Source organism: Triturus cristatus, chromosome 7 (genome assembly GCF_964204655.1).
Source record: "Triturus cristatus chromosome 7, aTriCri1.1, whole genome shotgun sequence".
Classification (NCBI taxonomy): Eukaryota; Metazoa; Chordata; class Amphibia; order Caudata; family Salamandridae; genus Triturus; species Triturus cristatus.
This window is the reverse complement of record NC_140590.1, coordinates 383139922-383161251: the sequence shown is the minus strand read 5'-3', so window position 1 is coordinate 383161251 and position 21330 is coordinate 383139922. Positions and strand designations below refer to the sequence as shown.

At 41.2% G+C, this 21330-nt stretch overlaps 1 protein-coding gene across 1 annotated transcript in view; it reads right to left on the bottom strand.

Annotated features, from left to right (window-relative positions):
• LOC146809739 (uncharacterized) overlaps positions 1-21039 on the bottom strand; it is a 36444-nt gene extending 15405 nt beyond the window's left edge. Inside the window, exon 1 of the mRNA XM_085616596.1 lies at positions 20872-21039. The gene's annotated coding sequence lies outside the window, so the exon portion shown is untranslated. The remainder of the gene's footprint in view (positions 1-20871) is intronic.
• Between the last annotated feature and the right edge of the window lie 291 nt (positions 21040-21330).

The window sequence follows — 21330 nt, the reverse complement described above, 5'->3', positions numbered from 1 at the left end:
GCGGTGGGAGAAAACAGAAAGAGAGACAGCTGGGCAGAAATGTCAGATGGAACAAGGAAACACATGCACTCCCGTGGAATGTTAAAAGTAAAAGATAGAAAGGAGTCCCCTCAAGTCACAAGTAAGTGGAAGTCAATAAGAACTCCATGAGATTGAAATGCTCCTTGGAGGAACTAACACAAGTAAAGAAGGACAGATATTGAACCAAGCAACAAGACCCGAGACAGACAACTAAGCCCTCTTATCTTGATCAAGGGGCTGACCTAAAGCCCACTCTAAGTATGTTTATTGTATTGGAAACAACAGATCTGCAATAGGCATTTAAAGATGTCTGTAGCCGAGACCTAAAAAGGATAGGCTACCTTTTCGAAAAGGTCAAATAAGAGTAGGGTGACAATAACAATTTTCCACTGAAAGAGGATAAACCCAAAGGAGCTGGACAGATTGATAATATCCAAGTGTCTGTGGATGATTGAAAGAGAAAACAATTTTAGAGTAGAAACAGTACACATACTGCCCAGAGATCTGAACTAGAGTCAATGTAGAAACTCTATGACATCTTTGCTACTTTTAGAAAGGAAGGACGATCTGGTAGTGGCCTTTGATGACAGGCAGGCACAGGTGAAAGATGTGAAACAGGCTGGAAATTATTAATACTGCCAGAAATATTCTGGATTTTAAAAGGTTATCACAAAATCCTTTAGTAGCCCAAACTTTTCACCTTTATATCCAGTAAGAAGCGGTTACTCTCGAGAATTCTTGACCATCCTAAGATGGCGACTGTGACGACTCTAGTGAACGTATGTTTTTCAAGGGGCATATAGATAGCATTCACATTAGAATTAGTGACTGTTCCATCATGACGACCTCGGGTTCCCGTATAAGTCCAACTTCCGCGTTGTTCTTCTTCCTTTTTTATTAACATTTTTTATTATTTTTTTTCTTATTCTTATTTCTACTTTTATAATTAGCATGATGCGAGCTTCGAGAATTCTTGACCATTTCAAGATGGTGCCCGTTATGATAGAAGTGAGTAGATCATTATAGAACTACCTCGTATAGTTCTTTCCCTCTTTTGTCTTCCATGACTGAAATCATGTGATCAGATACGAGTACTTAATGTGGCTTTCAAACGCCAGTTTCTCGATGATAGGCGTGCACCATACGACGTTCGTAAAAACGCGAATACAGAGCTATCGAGGTAAGAACTAGTTAGTTTTAATTATAACCTTTAGTTTCTGAAATAGAAAATATCGGGGATTATCAGATTAGAAAATCAGTCGATACAAAATTGATTTTCCTTGCTGTTTCTTATAGAAACGATAGCGATACATTCTCTGCCTCTAAATACATCGGTAGAGATAGTTTACATATTGGGATTTTTCTCTTTATATTATTAAAGGACTTAAAAGCAGGACTGTCTTTGACCTCAATCTCCAATTATAGTGTTGTTATTATGAAATTGGTTATTGGTTATATAAGGAGCCGTTTATCACCTCAAACAATACCGGGTGTTTGGCTGGCATCATTACAAAATAGGCGGGTCGCCGCTTTAGTTTTAATATGGCCTTTGTAATAAGTTTGAATGGCAGTTATGTTACAAACTCGTCGCAAGGGACTAGATTAATCTTATTTTTAAATACATTTTTTTTTTATTTACTTCACTCATTTTGTGTTTTTAGCCTAATCCATTATTCTGGTTGGAACAGAAAATCACACTCCTGTCCAATAAGACGTCTTTTTAGATGACAAATGGCTATCCTAACTAATTAGTGTGAACGTTTTCTCAAATTGAGGATAAGTGACTGTGATAAATTTTAAAAGCACTTATTATTTAATACCCATATCTTTAATGCGACACATCTTGGATTTATCGTTTATCTATATAGATCGTGTCACTTTTGAAGAGCAATTGATTAACACGACCCCTTATATGAAGTGAGACTCCACCTGATCATTTTAAGGTGAGAGACCACAGAGAGACCAGCCTCTTGAATATACTTTTGATATAACAATGTAGTAGGTCTGTCGAACAATGAACTAATTGAGACACTTTCTCTTTCTCTCTGAATTAAAGATATATAGATATATATTCTCTTTACAACGTTGGCTGCCCTCTATCCCAGAAGCCCTCTGCCAGCTATTTTTATTGCGACATGATTAGAGGTATCCACACTATTATGATTGTTTAACATAATGGGAGTTATGGATAGAGAAACCTTATAATATTAAATTGGTTCTCTATATAATAAATATTCATAAATAAGGTTTGACATACGGGGAGTAGTCTCCCTGATTGATTGCGCCAGTATGACAGTGGGACGACTGAGGAGTCACTTTTCTCTAATTGGAGTGTTCCAAATGGAATGTTTGAAATTCTAGGTTATGATATAGGGAGTCAAATTGATAGCAGCTGTGCTTTGTTCAAATATTAATGCCTCAATTTATCGAAATGTTAAGATAAAGTGTGTATATATACTGCCTTTGTATCTTTTTTTGTGTTTACATTATGTTTTATGTTCAGGAATGATTACTAAATCTGTTTAACGGAGGACAAATATTGCCAGTCCTGAAGAAGGTGGTTCTTATTATTCTACACCACTGAAACGCGTCGACGCATATGCTCTTGGGTTTAATTTGTTTTGGGACAGAACCTTAAGAAACTAGGGTGAATTGTTACCAGTTTGTTTCTGTCTACCAAAGCTACAAATTTACACTGTTGAGACACAATTTTGGTGTCTGTTGTTGTCCTTCCTATTCTATAAATGTCCAAATGTTTTATTGTCATTTTTGTATGAGATGAGAATTACTTTTCTATTATTGTTTTAATTATTCAGTTTTGGTTTATGCTTATTGATTTGTGGTAATTGGTTTTTATAACAGTTTTTTTGACCCATTACTATAATGGGACTTTTAATACACCAATAAACTTAAATTGATGCTTTTTAACTAATGTAAATCTCTTTAGTGGTAACTTTCCAACATTTCATCTGGAGCGGTTATAATTGAGTGTGATAGTGTGCATTGGGCTGAATGGAGTAAGTGGATTTTATATGGTGCAATTCTCTATATTAGTCCAAAGAGAAAAATCTTTTTAACTACATAGTTCCTGGTGCTCTGTCCCTTTGGACTTTAATGAGCCCCTCTGCTTGCTTTGCAAGGCCCAAACTTTCTAGACTGAAGGCGAAACTCGGATGAATTCTATGAACACTTGTAACAAACAATGATGTGTGTTATATGTCTGATGAATCTGTGTATACAGATACCTGATTTGGCTTCAAATTGGGACCCTTGTAGATTTTTAGTTGTTATCTGAAACAGACGGTATTCTTGCAATAATATGAAATGGACCATTGACATTTAATTTGATGTATCAGTAATTGGGCTTGTTTCAAGAGTGATCTTCCTTAACTTTCACAAGTCAAGTCTTAGTAATACATCCCTTCTGAGACTATGGTAAATATCCACATTACAACCCGGCAGGGTTTTCTTAGCATCTAGAAGGCTGGGTTTGCCATTAAAGTTTGACTCTAAGGAATCTAATGCAGAGTTCAGATCAATCTTCTCCCATGCCAGCAAAGGTTAATTGCTTGATTGCTTGGGATCACAGTATTTCTTGATGGAAAACAGAAACATGCTTTTCAGATGACTGGAGAGGTGCCATAAATGTGGCCAGCCCAGAAGAACAATATAGGGTTTGATTCGAAAAGGTAAACGTACAGTTTTGTGAAGGTTTATGATTTTTTCCTATTCAAAAATATATTTTAGCGTAGTATCTTTACGACTGCAGCGTCTCTGCACTTATGGCAGAGACTCCACACATAAAACAATTGGCCTGTGTAAGTTTATCTTTGTGAATCGGGCTCATGGGGTCTACTAAGTGACCCTTTTGATGCATATACACAGTAACAAACTGGAAGAGGACAAAGGATTCAATTGTTCAAACAGTTTTGATGCCACAGTGAGTGTGAAATAATCTACATTATGTTTGAAGTCAATAATTGTAGTTGTATTACTGGAGCAACTGAGTGTCTTGGAAGTAGCAAGATGTGACAGGAATTAGGAGGCAGTAAACAACCATAAATGCAAGTGTGCCTATGGGTGAAACAGAGCGAAGAACCATGAGTATTTCAGGATAGAGACTGCTAAAGAGGGTCAGCTGAGCTCTTCTTTATAGATTAATGAACCCACCGCTTCGTCCACTAGTAAGATTACACGAAAGGATTTTATACACTTCAAGGACAGAAAACGTTCAGCCTGGGTTCAAGAGCTCATGCAAACATGTTTCAGGACTTAACCACAACTTTCGAATATTAACAGGTGGAAGGCTTCTTCCGGGGAAGAGAGAGCGCATTGACTGAGGCACAAGACAAAACACGTGTTGCCTGAAGAATTAAGCTGGGAGTGGATGAAGACCCCCGAGGTTGATTGAGAGGGTAACAATGGAAGAAAAGCCCCCAAATGAGGGGTACACCATATCCATTTTCAAGGATGCCCAAACTTCTTCAAAGAGCTAACTACTAAATTGGTCATAGTGGTGGCACAAGAATGTAAATCAATAAGAAGGCTAGCAGAATGCATGTGGAATTCTGCATCAATCCCTCGGGGACAAAGATAACCTCTCGCGTCGAAGGGTATAGCAGGCATAACTGTTTGTAAGTATGGACTGGATGCTCAGTTCATTGTAACTCAGCAAGTATTAACTGCAATATGGTCACACAAAACCCCAAGGCTATCAGCCAAGAATGGCACAATGAACTCAGAAAATCCACACCAGATGGAGCAGCTGCGACTCTAAACCGTTTAATCAATTCACTTTACAATACAATGTAAGAGTTCATCAAGTAAACCAGTTTAGGGAAGGTCCAAACTCATCAGGAATAACAACACAGTTTTAGTCTGCATAGCCCAGATTTTAAGCAATGTGATATCTTTATTTTCATGGGGACATGCCTCGCGGCAACAACTGCATTCCAGACGTCACTGAAAGCAAAATTCAATAAGGCAATTTCATATCTCAGTAGTGTGAATCTATCTCCTGCTGCTTAACTCCATCTGTAGCCTGGCAAATTCAGCACGCTGAGGTTTAGATGAAATTCCTTCTCCAGACCCACCAATAGCATATTCAATCACCGAAGTAACAGATAAAAGGGTCAGCTTCACAGAAGGCCTGATCTCAATCAGTAATATGCATGCCTCTGGAGCTGAGCTGAGGCAGAATATATGTCACAACATTTAACTGGCATAGGAATATCAGGTAAACGACAACGAACTTCACAAATGAACTTTTCCGACCACTTTATCTTTGCGCTGCGAATTTGGTGTTGATAGATACTGTGGTTAAATTGATAGGTATTATTGTTTAAACATTAGAAATAAAGTATCTCTGAACATTAATATATCAGTTAGAGAGCGGTCCTGCAGCAGGAAATCAAAAAAGCCTATGCCATGTAGCTCGACTCCTTTAGAGCAGTACATCAAAAGAAGAGGTAGAAATGTCAAATATTCACAGCAAAAGAATATAGGAATCATAGGAAGAAAATACTCCTTTTCAGTAGTACAGTCGTTATTTTAAGAGTAGTCGTGGGAACACTGGTGTTAATAGTCACACCAACAATGCTAGAAGCAGTATTTTTTAGCTTGAGAAGCAGTAAGTACACAGCACATGTTCTACTAGTAGGCACAGCATGTATGTACCTCAGAGAATAAAGCAGTTAATACTATAAAATATAAGGATGTTAAAATCACCGAGGAGTCAGTGATCAAACAGGGGAGTGAATCCAAAGGTCGTGTTCCTGTATAAGGTCACAAATCACAAAAGAGATGTCTTGCAATATCCTTTTTATGAATGTTCAAGGGTATTTGATTCCCAATAAAACTTGGTGGAAGAGCCACTCTATTTTGACAGTAGAGTAAGTGTGGCATCTGTACTGTAGCAAACCATAATTCTAATATGCATCTTGTAACTTAGTTCAAACAGATTCAAGATATCATGTCACCTTCAAAGCCAGTTGGGGATTTAGAATGTGTGGTAACAAGCTGGCAGATTTGTGATCTTCTCCAGCACGGTAATAAACATCCCACCAACAATGTGACTTTATTAGCCAATTACTTCATTTCCAGAGGGAAAAGATAGGACATCAAAAAGCTGCTCTTCCTTCAGCTTTTCTAATTGTTTGTAGGCTATGACAAATGCATTTTGACATCCCAACTCAAGTGTTAAAAATAATTACAGTGCAGTGATGGTATCTGTTGGACTTGGCCCTTTCCGCAGGATCATCCCCAGACTTTTTGCCTTCACTCCTCCATTTCTTTTGCTGAATTAGTTTTGTTGTCCTTACGACCATGTGCACTTTACCACTGCTAACCAGTGCTAAAGCGCTTGTGCTCTCTCTCTAAAACATGGTAACATTGGCTTATATCCAATTGGCATATTTAATTTACTTCTAAGTCTATAGTAAGGTGGCACTACATGTGCAGAGGGCATGTAATTTAAATGCTACTAGTGGGCCTGCAGACCATTAAGATTAATGGGCTTTGTTTGCTCCCTGGTTGCCAAGATGCGATTCACTCGCGCACCTGATATGAGAATCCGTTTCGGATCTCAGAGAGATTGACTAATGCAACATACTACCATTCAAATCGTTGGCTCTGCCTTCAAACCGTCCCCTGAGGAAGATTTCCCAGGATCTTAAGGTCAAAATGTAAAAGGTCCTTATTTTGGTTGATACTACATTAATTGATGGATCAGGATACCTACTATTGAAGTTACTTTTCACCACAAGTACAGGCAGTTTTTTGTTTCTCGGTCCTAATGAAGACCCGCGGTGATGTTTTGATATAAACAAATAACCTGAATACGTTGAAACTTTTACGATAATTAGAGGTGCTCCTTACCTCTGTCAAGCTGATTATACAACTAAGTAAAAGAGGATATCCGCTTGGACAGGCACCAGTTTCCTTGGGACACCATAACGAGTCATTTATGTTAATTTGTGTAATGTCATTTGTATTTGTATGCTTTGGTCTTGATATTTGTTATTTGTGTATTTCTTATTTCGTTATTGTATATGTTACATAACAGTCCTGTGTGGCCCTGTGATATGTTATTATCTGCATCACATCACAATATATGATTGATAACATACCATATTAAAACTTCTCTTTTGGTGTCATATATAATTTTTTCCAACTATTGAGGTGTCATTCTGTACAATTGATTTGTCAATCCCTAATGATATATGGGACTAAATAATGTTTTGTAAAAGAAATAACGCTTACCCACAGAACTGATTGTTGTACATACCACTAGTGGGCCTGAAGCACTTATTGTGCCATACACTTAAGTAGTCCTTTAAACATGTCTCAGGCCTGCCATTGCAGCACGTGTGTGTGCGCAGTGCTATTAAATAAACTTTTTGACAAGTCCAAACCTTCCTTTTAATACATGTAAGTCACCCCTAGGGTAGGCCCTGGCCAGCACGGAAGGCAGGTTGCAAGGGATTTAAAAAGTAGGACATGTACTTTTAAGTTTTACATGTCCTGGTAGTGAAAAACTCTTGCATTCGTTTTTCACTACTGCAAGGCCTATCTCTGCCATAGGTTAACTTGGAGTTGCCTTATTACATTTTATAAGTGTAATTTCCAAATGGGATGAGGTATACAGTTCATGTTTGGTGTTTCGGGAATCACAATTTAAATTTCTAGCTTATGGTGCAGTCAGATTTTAAATTGTAATACTGAAAAAGACAATTTTAGAAAGTTGGCATTTTCTTGCCTTAGCCATTTGGTGCCTGCTGCCTGTCTCTGGGTCACATGATTGGGTGTAGCTGACAGTAGGGATTTGTCTATTCCTCCTAGACACTCACACACAATGGGGAGCCTAGGTGTGACTGGATGGCCATCACTAGCAGGATGGGATGGAGGAGCTGGGCCCAGCCCCACTTACACTTGAACAGATTGTGTCAAGTCTCCACACAAATGGCTGAATACTCCCTGTACTTAGTCTGGAACCAGGGTCAGGAAAGCAGAGTATCTGTGCACGTCAAAGGCATGCCTCTGGAAGCTTCTCCCCACTTCAAAGGCACAGCTGTGTATAAATACTGGACCTCAGAAACCAAGCCTTGAGTACACTTCTGAACCTGTGACTTATTTGCCAAGAAGAAGGACTGATGTGCTGCTACAAGAACTGCCACTCTGCTGAACTGCTGCTCTAAAGGAACAGCTGCCCTGATGTGCTTACCTGCTGTTTGCTGTCCTCTTTCCTGGGGAAGAGGAACTTTATCTGCAACTTTATCTTGAACCCAGGACCCCAGAGTGGCTCTAAGGACTAGTATGCTGCCTTCCTGATCCGAGCATCAGGGACATAAAAGGCTTCCCAAACAGCTCATGGACCAGGCTGCAGCGAGTTCCTGACCTCTACGTGGTGCCCCTCAGGTCTTGGACCCTTGATGTAGCTCACGGGTTTTTAAATCAAGCTTTTAGGTCCTTCGCGACAAGAAACGGCACGATCGCACTGAGATCACGCTGGTTGCACCGAACATCAGCGTGAGCCGCCATCAGCCCGTCTCTTCTCACAGCAGCATGGACAGCCCACAAGGGACCACCAACACTAAGCTCCAGCCCACCCATCTGTGATGACCGGCCACCCGCGACCCTTTCCTTGGTCCCTGTGGCCTTCTCCAACATGAAAGGGGCTCTTGGCACAACACTTAAGAAGGTGAAATCTCAGTTGGACTAATCTGGGACAGTATTCAACCTGCGCTCCATTGATTTCGGCCTGAACTTTTGAATCTGAACTGGTCCAGTATGACCAGATAGCCATGGTTGTTGCGTTGCGCTTCTAGGTGCTATTTTTCACTTTATTCTTTAGAAATTCATTACTCCGGTTCTACTGATTGGATTTTTCTAATTTTGGTGCTTTATTTATTAAATTCAGCTCTATTTCTCTAACTTGGTGTAGGATCCTTTTTGTGAGGTATTTTCACTGGTTTGCTGTTTGAAGTATTGCACAACTACTTTACAATTTGCCTCAAAGTTAACCCTGACTGATAGGTGCCAAACTACCGGAGGGTTAAGCACAGGTTAATTTGGGGTTTGCTTGTGCCTTACCCTGACAAGGACTGTGGTTGCTGCTTGACAAAGGCTCACACCCCAGTGAACCAGTTACCCAATTTCTAACAAGTTCATTTTCTTGCTATAGGTGAAAAATTATATCACAACTAAATTCAGAATAAGAGAATTACAGAAAGACTTTTATGTAGGGATTGCAGTCGTCAATGTCTTACTTATGGAATGAATTACAGACTCCTGCATGTGGTAGGTGAGGTTCACAGTTTTCTAATACAGAAAGACAAATGTTTCTCTGACTGTATTTGTTAATAGTGGCATCAACAATAGTAGCCCAAGGTAGCATGATCACAAGTAGTACATGTGGTGTAGGTATACTTGTATTCTTGGCATGTCTTGAGCATTACTTGATTTATAAAGAGGATCTCTTGTACCCGTATTACAACCATGGTCAGGATGGTGACCGCCTTAAAAAACACTCAATCACATACAGGAGTGGTCAAGCGGTATATCTTTATTATCCGCTTCTTACATTAACGTGAAAGCATCATCATCGGGTCTTTTTGGAAAAATCCGGAGGTAGACCAACTGGTGATAACAGTCGGAATATGCCTCCTTATTCCGCATGCAATTACAACGCGGTTATTACAACGACCGCGTTGTAACAATGCATACCATTATCCCGGATGTCGAAACACCGACTTGTGGAGGGGGGGGGGGGGGCGCTTGATGTTGGAATAGCGTAATTTACTATTCCAACTCCAGTCTGTGCGCACAGTAGAGAAGGTGTTGTATTTTAAATTCAACACCTTCTCCCCCCTCCGCAAGTTGTTGTTACAACTTTCGGTGTAATGGTATGCGTTGTTACAACGCGGTTGTTGTAACGACCGCGTTGTAATTGCATGCGGGGTGACTGATTCATTATAAGCTGTGTTTACCAACAGTAGTGATCAGTAATAAAACGTAGTTGAGTGAGGTGAGTTAAAATTACCTACATCTCCATACTAAGGAAACTTTATTCAGTTAGAGATGGGGCAAGGTTAAAATCAGGGTGGTGCGCAAATAGAAATGTTACTTATCTATAGCACCTGTTTGTCCATGTGTGTGGTCGACATGTTTCATCCCTTTCTACGCCCAGCTGGGTCGGGGGTCTTTCTTCAGGACCTGTGCTAAAGTGAGGTTGCTAACTTAGCAGCTTGTGAGGGCTTCGGAAGTTTCCGCCCATTGACATGTTGATAATTAACATTACCACACAGAGAGTGCTTACACTCCCGAAGTCGCTGTGCACTGACACACTCTTGCTAACATACCACCATAAGACGATTGGAAGCTATGCTCAGTTTGAGACATGTTCACGTTATTTTTGTATATTCCACTGACTACGTCAGCACAATACAAAGTCCTTTTATTCACGCAGCAGTCATCTGGTCATTAATGCGTACACGACTGTGTTCATATCATCATACCTAACCATTGAGACAGATATCTTACACTTTTCCTGATCCTTTAACATTCACATAAAACACCTATTTAGTAAATGGGGCCCTCAACCGCCTCTTTTAACTATCTGAATTCTGAGCTTCCACAATTTATAAACCAATCCCCAAACATATTCTGCTTATAGCACCATATTACAAATGTATTTGCACTGGTGCTTCACCTTTGTTTAGTGATAAATGTGTTCCTCCACATAAGAATTTAATTAAAAATTGTCTCAAGAATCCTCATTACATAATCCAGATCCTGGTTATAATATTTGTGTACCCATGATCCTTGTCTTCCCAGTTATAGGTACTTTGGACCGATAACAATCAAGTAGAATGTTAAGTTATTTACCTGCCCTCACAGGCTGCTTAGTTAGCAACCTAAAATGATGGCAGGAATGGCTTGGTCAGTGTGCAGAGTTACCGTTGTGGCATACTTGAAACCTGATCAGTGCATACAGTTCATAACAGACACAAGCCTCGATGGACATGGCTCCGTCTTGGCTTAAAACTAACTTGACCAAGAAAGTTTATCTTTTATGCTAGCGTGAGACTAACGAAGGTTGAATGTGCTTACTTACAACCAGAAAAGTACAGTCTAGCATTAGTATTGGCTTGTATGAATTACCACATTTCTGTTGGAACATCAAGCCCTACTGACAATCTACGGAAAACATATGGCCAAATATGCTGCAACAAATTGAGATATGGGTAAACGAAAATGGAATACTACTTGTAAATCATCATTACAGAAGGTAATGAAGAGAATCCAGAAAACTGCATCACCAGGTACCCTCAGCCAACTCAAACCTACTCCACTTGCGATGAATATATATTGTATTATGAAGATAAGACAAATATAATATATCTTCATACTACAATAATCTATGCCAGAAAACAAAATCAATTTGCAAAGCACACTTCATGAGATTCCTCACTGTGCCACATATGACAAGTCATACCTCAACAAAGGTAAATGACATCGAAAAACTGAAATTGTTCAGGCAAATAAAATGAAGAACTCCTGATAACAGCTGAGGGTACAATCTTTTATTAGATGTGTATTGTATGCACTGGTAACCTGTGCAAAAGAACAACTGATATCACTCATTACAGCCAAAGAAAATTCATAGCCACCAACGGGGCATCATGGTCCAAAATGGTATCAAATCAAGCAATGGGTCTCAGAGCACAAGCAAACAATTTCACCCCAATTAACGTATTTATGTCCAAACTGCCCGATGGGGTCTGGATGGCTCTTGCTGTGGTGTTTTATGGGATACTCCACTTTGGCCAATACCAGCTGGCTGATGACTACTCCTGATTTCAGCTAATCATTCACTTTGCACTAAAAGCTGCCTCAGGACTGACTCTACTTTTTGAAATATTGTCCGCATGGGATATATCACATGTACTAAAAACAGACAATTAGCCTTCAATCAATTGAACTGACTTAACAAATACTTAGGTGCAGGGTAATGTAATATCATACCAGTGTTGCCTAGGACAACTAGCATGGATGGCTGGTTTAATCAAAAACCCCTTTAGCCACAGCTACCAATTTCTCAATGGACAGGCCCTTAAAGCCACAGCTACCAAGATCTCAATAGGCAGCCCCTTGTCTCAAGACTTTATAGACAATAGAAATATTGCGCAGCACTAACCCGCAGTTGTTTGAACGTGCACTCAAAACACACCTTCTTATAGTAAACGTGTATTTGACAAAGGAGCATGATGTCACCTTATCAGCATTTAGTCGAGCAAACGAAGTTGAAGAATTGTGTCGCCTCTGACATCTAGTCAGGAGACAAGACACTGGTATGAAGGAAGAAAAAAATAAGACTAGGAAATGTTACACAATGTCTGATAAAACACCCATGGAGGTCACTCAGCTCAAAGGAAACATTGTCTGTGCAACTTCAGATAGGTGATTGATCATAAATATCTATGATTTCAAGAAATAGCTGATCTAACTCATTGTGCACCATCATCAGTTGATGGTCAAACATGGAGCTGACGGGGGGCCATGAAAACCTCGCACCTGTCTGAAGAAAAGTGAGAGCCAGAGTTAGACCACTGTAATCTAGAAAATGGACTAAAGAAAGAGCAGCCTATTTACTAGTTTCTTCATTTGGAGGTCATAGGAAAATTCCACACATTGTGCCTCTGACTTTGCTAACCTCTTCTTAGAATGCATGTATCATCTATGTAACCTATCTGGAAACAACATAATTATCATGGGAATTCAAACTGCAGCCCGGTTCACACACACCACATTACTCTACACAAAATCACCAATAAAACCCTTGAGAACTACCAGCTCTTTTCCCGAAATTTCTCTGCCAGTCACTACTGAGCATTGTCAGTTCATTAAAAATGCCAAACCAAGCACAGAAACACCTAGCTAATACCAACACAATGTACAAATAAAAAAGGGCAAGACGGATTTGCACATGGCTGGGTCCAAATTGGGGTGGCGTAGATTAAACCCTGATTTGTGACTGGGAGTGAATGTTTGATTTGTCCAGCATTCCATCCATCATATGTTATCTACTTGAAACCTCATTGTGCTGTAAATGTGCTTTTTAAACTATTCACACTGATCATAAATCACTGACCTCTAAGCTAAAGATCCAACCTGTTTCCCACACCTCTTTAACCAAACGTGCTGAAATACTGCGAGGAAGGATTATGCAGCTACCAGCACTGATTGTTTTAGATGCCTGTAAGAAATATGAAGTAGCTAAGACCTGCACCCAAATGTTTACCACAGGAAAACATACGAGATGGGTCAGGCACAACCCTAATCAACAATTACGTGAATAAGAGAAGCATTTACACGCACCCCGGAGTTGTTAGGTGGTGAATCGTATCCAGCACAGAAAGAGAATGCTGCCATCACATCTAAGTAGCTAAACTACTCCCTCACCAATGCAGTTTCTGCCTCACAGTTGGCACATTTGTCTTATGGTCTACACTAAACTTTGTGTCTTCCAATTGGCATGAGGAGGGCTTACTTTAGTGCACATATATTCAAACGTACAGGGACCTATTCAATAACATGCATGTGCCTCACGTCATAGAAGAAACCTCCGAGGCCTAATCATATAAATGAAGCCTGGAGTGAGGCAGATTTTAATTTGCAACTGTTGAGGTTATTCCTGATCTCTCTTCCTTTGCTTTACCATTCCCCCCCTACCCCCCCACCCCCCCGAGTATTCACTGTATGATTAATTCAGTTCATCTCGATATACAGACTCCACACCCATCTGCCTGGTCTCTCATTTGACAGCCTCCTTCTTCCAAGACCTCTTCAATACCACAGACCTCTTCAATACTGATATCTATCTACCTCTCCACAAACCATTCTTGCACTTATCCCTAAAGAAGTACTCTACTCACTGGCTCATCCATTCTGTCAGTTTCCTCTTCAGCTGCCTGATGCTGACCTTTCTCTACTCTTTGGGCCTGTTTCAGGCTTATGGGACTGATCAGCTGGCGGTAGTGAAGACTATAGCAATTTCTCCACAAGGATCATTCTTATGTGTGTGGCTTGATATCATATTGCTAATGGATCCTTTGGCATAGATTGATAAGGAAATCAGAAACTCTGTGGCATGCACTGGTATGAGCACTGGCGAAGGCATGCACTGGTATGAGCACTGGCGAAGGGACTGTTTGCCTCATTAGCCACATCTCCTTGAAATAGAGAAACCAATGCAACAAGCACCTTTATACTGCCATCCCTGAAAATGGCAGAACCACCATACAACAAAGGAAACTGACTCCACACACTGGAGGCACTAGCCCTTGATCTATGCTTCATCAAGTTTACCCAAGAACTACCCATTGCGACTAGTGGTTCCACTGGCACACTTTGTGAAATTTCCCCCTCTTCCCTGGACATTATATGAATGATCTAGTCCTGAAAGAGGTGCAAGATGTGATACAGTCACAATAAATAATAAAAAAATAAAAAGAAACATCAAAAAAAGCCCCAGGAACTCTCAAACGAGCAGTAATCTGCCAGAAATGTCTGAAAATGTCATATATACAGTGCTTAATTTGTAAAATATGAAGTCCAGGTGCTCAAATTTTTTTTAGGAGGCCACGCCCACTTTACAAGCTCCACCCACTGGCTCCAACCACCAGGTTGCCTGAACCCGAACCCCGAACATTGGCATTTATGTAAAACACCTATATTAGTCAACATGGATGGCACATGCTTCATTACTTTCTTTTTAGATTTTTGTCTGATGCGCTTTCTAGAAAGTACAGCAAGTCTGCCAAATACAACAGACAGCCTTGCCAATTACCAGGCATCATGGTGCGTATGTGAATGTGTGTGTTTGTGTAATGACAGAGAAACATAATTTAATCATGGTGCGGTGGGGAATGTGACCTGTGTGTAGCGCTACGAGAACCTAGCCTTCAACTAAAAGCATTGCGAATATGTAAGCCGTTTTAAAATAAGGGCAATTGGTTAGTATTAAGCTCAAGACTCATTTTCTCGCCCTTTCCAGCTCTGCCCGTCGCAAACGCCGTCTATTTCATTGTTCTCTCACCACAGAGAGAAGTGCCGATGCAGAGCGTATTATATGAGCAGATGCCCCTGTCATTTACACAAAGAGACTAGGGCTCTGCTACTCGTCTTCTACAGTGTACATCCCATAGACACCAGAACACTAATGGATGAGCTTCTAATGTACTTTAAGACATACATTCTCTACAAATTTTAGCCGGGTATTTTTCGGGGTGGAATAATGGCAGAATTTTTAAGACACACATTGTGTTCTTAAACACCTCAAAATAATTAATCAAGACGTCAATAAGATTCTAAGTAGGAATCCATTGCACTTTCCTCCCCCGTCCCATAATGAAGTAAGTTATTGTTGTTCCTGGAGGCCACGGCTACACCTGTAAACCTAGGAACGAGCCTGGCAGAGAGGAATGTGCAAGTGAAACAGTAAGGTTTGGGTAGGAAATACCATCTATGCTGAAAGCAGCCACTTTCATCTAAATTGCTAACTCATGTGCATATTGACAAAGGATAAGGATAGCCAGGAAAGTGGTATTGCGTAAAATGATGCCTCCCCCAAGCCTCCACACCCTTTCCCGCAGAATGTGAAGCGAGCCCTCTGAGTCTCCCATATTTCACAGATGTTCATTGGACTTGGGCGGAATGGGGTCATTCTGAAAGGTTTGGGGGCACTTAAGGGTTGGGCCTACCGCAGGAAACTGTGTTGCCTTTGAGCCACAAACGTATTCTGTTTCTTTTCATATTGCAACATGGTCTGATTGTATTTGGCTTCTATTTCCGCTATTGTTTTCGCAATACTGCTTGAGCTTGGTAGTGCTGCCGGATGCTGCATGGTGTCCTCTGTTACGATAATGCGCTCTGCATTGCTTCTGTAGTCGCCAGTGCGCCGGTGCCTATTTTTTTTTTTTTTTGGTAAACCTTTATTGGTACATAAAGCAGTTACAAACCCGGGCCTGAAACCATCACAGTCGGCCAGTAGTACAGAGTCGGTCAAAGCAAATCAGTCAATCCACCCGCCGGTGCCTATTTGAGCGACATTCACATGTTTTATGTAAAATATTTTAAAATAAAGTCACTAATCCTTGTGTTGCCTTCCAGAGACGGGTAAGGCCATCTAGAGCAGCCATTTTCCCTGCTACCAAGAAGATGCCACGAAGGTGGCGGTTAGTTGGCAGGACCTGGAAACTGACTGAAATCATGGCTGGGATGAGAGACGGCCGGGCACCGGGGACAGTGACGGGAACGAGTTGAGTGGGACGTGGGTGGGTGGCCGTGGGACTCGGGACTAGGACTCTCACTGTGCACTGCCGGCTGTGCAGCTGCGCAGCTTTATTAACTGTCTGGTGATTGATTAGGGCTTGCTTGCTTAGGCCTGCCAGAAGGCCCTGTCTCACCTGGTGCAGCTGTTGCCAGACTAACTCAAGGCTCACACCGCCGTCCGGCCGGGTCGCTCTGTACTACTATTGAGTGAACGGCGATCACTAGGTGCGGCCGACCGCCCGTGGTGCGGCGGGCATGCTGGTGCGTGGCACTGACTGAGGCGAATGCGTGCGCAATCAAAACTGCCACAATCTGAAAAAATCTGCGGAGTGCGCATGCTGCCGCGGCAGCGCACAGCCCCAACCCCCGAGAACCAAGATCCAGCCCTGCCCTGCCCAACACCAACAGTGTCCCGCACACTGGGCCAGCGGCAACACTGCATCAACATTCGAGCCGCGAGCGAGCAGTAAGTGAGATGAGATCAGAAAGAATCTGATCCATTCATTGAGAACTTGAAGTGATGTTGGTTCAAGTGAGTGACAAGCAGAGTGCAGAGTTGCAGACAGACAGTGTCTCCGGAGTCGGACGAGAAGTAGAACACTTGAGTTTTAGTCCCGTAGCGATAGCAAAGCAACTAAGCAAAGCAAATAAATAATTACTAGTATAAATCAATTACGTGCACGGTGCACTTATATATATATATATATATATATTACCAAATATCCTATGGTGACACTCATCTCCCAGCAAATTTACACCAAATACTACTATGTAGCAAAGCAAGATTGAAAAACGATCTTCTAAAATAACTAAACTGTACTAAAGAAACAGTACTACCAACATTTAATAAAGGAACTATGGCTACCAACTGCCAGGCGGGGATCTCACAATAGGGCAAGTAATTCTGCTAGAGTAATGCTCTAGTGGGCCCAGTGTAGTTTGTAACCGAGGTCCTGCAGAGCAAATCCATTTAATAAATTACTTTAGGTCTTACAATTGACTAAATGTCTGAATGCTGTTGTGGAGTTTGCTTCCTGGGAGTGCGCGTTCTGCAGGGATGTCTCTCCATGGCAAATCGTGCTGTAGCAGGGCCGCATCAGCACTTGTTTGTTGTTACAGGGAAAGGGCATACCCCCTTGAGAACGTCACTATCAGATTCCTAGCAACTAGAAGTGAAAAGTGCTGCTCTTCTTTTTGTATAGTCGTTTGGTATAGAGGTAATTATGGAAGGTTCTAAAAAGTGCAAGGAGAAATACCAAAATGTTGAGGATGTTCCTGGGTAGACTACTGAAATCTCTTCTTTGGCGGCCATCCAAAACATGATACAGATGGTAGTAGCGGCTGCCTTTATAGAAAGAGACAACACTCCCACCCCCAAAACAAAACACAAATGGAAATTCCAGTTGCTGATAACCAGAAGGGGAAGGAGGGAGGTGTGTGCAAGAAACAGAACTGAAGGAGGTCCTACAGCACATTAGCGAGGATATGGCTTTCCCTGAAGCCTCCACGATAGAGGAAAATTAGGACTTATTTTCTCAATATCAAAAGAAAGAATCCAACACTCTCCCTCTGCGTGTATCCATTAAAAAGGTGATGGAACCAGAAAGGAGAGAAATAGAAAAACATCCATTCCCAAGATTTCTTTCAAAGAGATATCCTATCCAGAATGTTTCTGACAAGTTGCTAATCATATTAAAAGTGGAATCTTAAATGGCAGAGCCATAAGGCATAATCATTTCAGGAGAAGCTATGCCAGCGGATCCAGTCAACAAAAGAGTAGATTTGGCAGTAAAGATAACATATGCAACTTCTAATTTTGTGTTTAGGGTTGCAAGACATTCAACTTATGCAATCCTGTCACTCATCAAAGATTTTCAGAGCTTCCCCTCTTGCAACAAGTAGTGGTTCAACCACCTAGGGCGATCCCACGGGATCAATATCTTCTAGTAGGTTCTCGGCTGCCTCTCAGTATGTTGATTCAAATGCATCTTCAGGCTTGGCTCTTAAAAGAGTGAATTTATTATCTAAAAGTTGTTCTTCAGGGGTGGAGAAAATGATTCAGCAGTCCAGTCCTCCATTCACCCTAAAGGCTTATTCTCACCATTGAAGAAAATTTGAAAAATGGTGTAGAGATAGATGTTTTTCTAGCGTCTTGGTGGAACCAATGAAGCCTTAAGATTTTCAAAAGAGATGGGGTTCTCTTGAGGCTAGAACGTTTCTAAGCCCCGAATGGACAGCTGTGGGAGCAATCAGGAGTCTATACTTGGAAAATGTAGAGCTTTTAGTAACGAGCTTGCTAAGAAGTTTTTCTTTCAAAAATCCAAGGGTTCATTGCCCATCTCCTACATTGCATCTGTCTTTGGTTTTGAAGGCACTCCAAGGTCCTTCCTTTGAATGCTTTGAGGAGTTTAACGTAACGTTCCTGATCCTTAAAGTGATGTTTTTTAGTGTCCATTCCCTCAGCTTGAAAGGTAGGGGGATTAAGGTCATTTTGAGATTAGAATCCTCTTTTAGGGTTTTCTAGATAAAGTGGTGGTGAGACTCAGTCCTAAATTTCTTTCAAAAGTCCCTACTCAATTTCAATGTGGCAGGGATATTGTTTTCCTGGTGTTTACCCCGAACCTCAGACTGATAAAGAATCCCTGTTGCATTTTTTGGGATTTTAAAAGAGCCCTTTGATTTACTTGGTAAGAATGGAAGCGATCTGGAAGGTTGATACCTCGTTTGTCGCATCTGGTCCTGTTGGAAGTGGTTTCAAACCTTTTAACTCTACTCTGAGTAGCAAGATTAATCAATGTTGCTACCATAAGATTCTCAGGGTACAGAGGTGGTGGATCAGACTGAAAGTAGGTCTACAAGAGGTATATCTACCTCCTAGGCATCTTTCAAAGGGGCATCGATTGAAGATAATTGTAATGCAGCCACTTGGGCTTCCCCACACACATTTATGAACAACTATAGATTGACACGGGGGGCGGAATACACCTGCATCGTTTGCAGTCTCAGTGCTTGGTTCAGTTTCAGATGTCTACTATGTGAAGTAACAAATAGATTTTGGAATTATGAGGGCATGTGAGGTCATTAAACAATGTTTGTTCTTCGCATTTTTAGTCAGTTGTACTTTCTTTATATAGTCATGAAGCCAATGATTGCTTTGGTATCAGCTTATATGTTATCACTGTGACGAAGAAGACAGATGAGGAGGTAATGCCCGGTTACTTACTGGTTATCTTCAATACTCTAATTTCAGGTCTTTCTTGCCACAGTCATGGTTTTCCATCCCTCCCAACCCAGAAAAGCTACGGCTTTAGGCCTTGGAAAGAGGCTTTACAATTCCAGGAAGCAGGAAGGGTCTTCTACTTTTTAAATGAGGTAAGCGGGTGGTGGCCAACTTGGACAGATGGAAAAACTATTAATTGTAACAATTTTGCTTTTGGAGGTTCTGTCCACAGGAGCGTACGCTCATCAAGTTACGACTGTGGTGAGGAAGATCTGAACTTTAAGTAATGAACATTACCAGTTAGTAACTGAGGCAACACTGTTAACTTTTAATAATGAAACTAAGGCTATAAACTGACAGGCATGGATCTCTCAATACAGCAAGTAGTCCTTCTCCAGGGGCTGCTGATCTGGCTAGCAACCCGCCATGGTATAAATAACCCTCTTAACCTTTACCAGTCAATCCTTAAGCAATAGGCCACCCTGTGGGTAACTGAGTACTCAATTGATTGAATGCAACTCCCCAGTAGTCATGTTTGAAACCTCCATTAAATCGTGGCTTTTTAAACAATAGCACTCTGTTTCCTGTGACTTGTAGTTTTGTTTTATTGTGCCCCTATGAATCCAAGCATGTAAAGTGATTTTGAATAACAAATCTCGGGATGGCTGAAGATGGCAGACATAACATAGGGCCGCTTGACAGCTGTGTGCAACATTGTTTCTAATTGTATTTACCACATTTAATGCACATTAGGATCATACATCTAGAGCTAAGGCAGCTTTTGAGGATATGAGAAAGAGCTAAGGCAGCTTTTGAGGATATGAGAAAGACAATAACGTTTTCAACCCGTAAAATATAATATTTCAATCGTGTCCCTCTCCGTCTACCAGATCGCGGTGTCCTTAGACCTTGAACCTAAGACGGCGAGTAGGCAGAACATTTTCAAATACTTATGATTGTGATTTGCTCAGCATCATCAGTAGACGGAAGTTACATCTTTACATCCCAGACAGAACCAACACTGCACTGTGCAGGATAGGAACTGGAAGCAACGAAGCCCTTCTTAAAGTGGAATCTTTAGCAAGTGGCGACTTAAGTGCAGTGTTCATTCACTGAAAAGGAGAAATGGGCAATTTAAAACTACAAAATAAATAATAAAGTATGTGCCTGTTTAAATTCCCATCGGGTAACCCATGTTCCGCAGGACTCCGTGAGACAAACGTAATTATTAAAAGCGGTCCCTTTCCTCCTTAGAGGGCTCGGAAGCAGAATGTAGGGTATAAAAGAGAAGAGAATACCTGTCTCTCATTGTGATCCCGGGCAGCTGATATGGATGGAGAGCAGCGTGGTGCGCTCCGAAATCGGTCCGGTCGAAAACTTCTTCTGCTTCCCAACTGTGCCTGATACTGGAACAAAGGAAGCAACACCAGTCCACCGGCGGACGCTAGGACCCAGTAAAATGACGCCCGGCAGACGGGGAGAGGGGAAGGGGGCTGGGAAACATTGCAACCGTCCCTCGAATGGAAACGGCTGGGTCATAGTGCTCGCCGGATTTCCTGGCTTTGTTATTACTCATTGTCTGCCTGGTCTGTTTCAGCGTCTGTCGTGAAAACTATAGGTTCTTCCAACCTGCGAAATTAATTATTTACGTTGTATTTTAATACAAGGTCGTCGCTTACCTGCAGTTTTTGATAGACTTCTTCGATGAGGGCAGATTGCAGAAACTTTTACCGTGACATTTTATTTGGTATACAGCC